The following is a 2,669-nucleotide window of genomic DNA, read 5'->3' on the forward strand; positions in this document are numbered from 1 at the left end:
CTCCCTCGCCCTACATACGGTATAATTTTAATTGTTAACAAAGATAAGTTAATTCTTATGTTAAATTACTTCTTCCTATAAGTAGTTAGCATAATGCTGAAGTGAGAGGCTAAGAGGATAAATGTCCCTACTACTTCGCCCTTTTGTACAGTCCTAGTAGGGAGCAGTCAATGCCGCAGTGTAATGAAACTGAAAGTACTAGGAGGAGCTGGGTGCATCTCAAAGTTGTCTGTGATTGCTCAGGATATGGCGCCCACCCAAACCCTCACACAATAGGCTGCAGTCTGAACTGCCTAATGATTAATCAGTTACTGATCATCCACTTCCCTGATACCCTGTTCACATCCTGCCCTACATCCTTATCCTTCCCTCACACCCTGTCCACATCCTCTCCTCCATCCTCCTCCATCCCTCACACCCTGGCCCCAAACTCTAATCCCCCTCCTTCCCTCACACCCTCGCCACATCCTCTCCTCCATACTCCTCCTTCCCTCACACTCTGGCCCCACCCTCTCCTCCATCATCCTCTTTCCCTCACACCCCATCTAGATCCTGTCCTCCATCACTCCGCTCCTTCTGTCACACTCCAACCTCTCTTCTCCTCCATTACCCTGGTCCTTCCTTCACACTCCGGGCTGTCCTCTCCTCCATTACAATTTTCTTTTTTGTTCAGATTTTGAACACTGTATTTTTGTAGTCATGGGATGGTACCAGGGATGGCATCTGTGAGTTGTAGTGAGTATGAGGTACTGTACACAGCATGGATGGATGAACGAGTGGTGCTTCATTGAGTGGGTGGTGCATATGATGAAGGACATGTGGATGAATCTATATTATGTATGACACTGGGATAAGTGAGTAATCTCAGTACAGTGATCAACTGTTGTGCTGTCTCTCTGTGTAACCAGTACTCCACATATCACGTTATACATATTGTATATAAAATACTGTGCAAGCAATTGCTCAAGTCTGACACAACCACTGCTCATCTTTTCCACCTGCAATGTGTCCCCACATGCTTGCCACACCCTCTACCTAGACACACTTCAGGTTGGAGGAGAATGTCATACCATGGTCATGCTCCAGGCACCATTGCTCCATGCTGCACCTCTGAGAACATTCAATTGTCAAACTGTACAGTATTAGTCAAGTTTAATCCAAATAAGTGAAAAAAAGCAAAAAAATAGTAGTGTAAGAAAATGTGCCTTAACAATTAATTTTTTTCACACGTTTATGGGGGTCCTTCTGACCTGATTGCTGTTCGATGTGCACGCAAGCAGCGTTCACATCGCAGCGAATGTATCGCACGAGTGCAAAGAGACGCCCACCACGTACAACTGCAAATGATTGGGCATTAATACACAAAGTAAGTGTGTGCTCTTGGCCTTTGCAGTTCATATGCCTGCAAAACGCATCACTAGCAACACGTAGACTGTCGTACATGTGCTATTCCTTTGCTGGCTTGCATTTGTATTCGTTATTTTGCAAATATTCGCACAGTGATAGTTTAGCCAAATGATTAGTAATGTAATTGAACAATTAAGTGATCAAACTCTGCAAAATGATTAGTTTTGCAACCTAATTGCACAATAGCAATCAGCAAATAAGGCAACAAATATATCATTGTAATATATTTGTTGGCCTATTTGCTAAATACCTCAAAATGTAATAATTGTAAATCCCTGACTGACATACCGGACATTACCCAGTTTACCATAAAAGTACCATTTACTTCATTGTTTGAAAAATGTTAAAATGGGAAGAGATAACGTACCAAACAATCAGCTCCTAACTGTCATGTCACTAGCTTTTATTTTTAGATGTAATTTAGTAGTTCAATAACTAGTAATTGTTCACTCTTCATTGTCAGACTTTACAAGTGATGGCACATATATATGGTATTTACCTTGACAGAACACGACACACAATATTTTTAAGTCAACAATATTTTTTTTTTATATTTTTTTTTGGGGGGGGGGGGTTGGAAAATTAAAACAACTATGCCAACATTTGGCTGGCTAAGCAGAACAATTTGCTCAAGGAGCCCCCTGCATTGCAGCTACATTTGGCCCACCACTCTTCTCAATTCTGCATCGGGATCTCCAACTGCAGCATCTGTAATGAATGTTTGAAAAATTTTAAAAATTAATATCACACATTACACAATATACAAGAACGGCACAAAGCACACTTCAACAGCTCACTAGCAAGGTCTGGGATGGTGAACGTTTGGCCCTCCAGCTGTTGATGAACTATACATACCAGCATGGCATGCAACTGTTTTTAAAAATTGCCATGACAAAACTGTAGCAGGGCATATCTGGAGTGGCAAAGGCTCACCATTTCAGGTGTAGGTCCAGGCTCAGCAAACTGCGTCTTTACATCTGCTGTAGAACTACATATCCAAGCATGTCCTGCCTCAGTGATAGCATGCCTTAATCCATAAACTGTGACAAGGAATGTTGCAATGTGTTTTAAGTTAACACAGCAGTTGCAGGGGCACAGTTTGTGAACACATGTTGTTGTCTCAATATTTAAAACAACTTAAAAAAACATTTTTCAGGTACAAATTACTTACTTTCCACCAACGCCGGAAGAGCACCCTCAACTTCCCCCAGGGCCTTAGCTGCCCACTCTCCGGTGTCTTCTTGGATGGGGTAAGGGTCTTG

Source organism: Pseudophryne corroboree, chromosome 1 (genome assembly GCF_028390025.1).
Source record: "Pseudophryne corroboree isolate aPseCor3 chromosome 1, aPseCor3.hap2, whole genome shotgun sequence".
NCBI classification, from domain to species: domain Eukaryota; kingdom Metazoa; phylum Chordata; class Amphibia; order Anura; family Myobatrachidae; genus Pseudophryne; species Pseudophryne corroboree.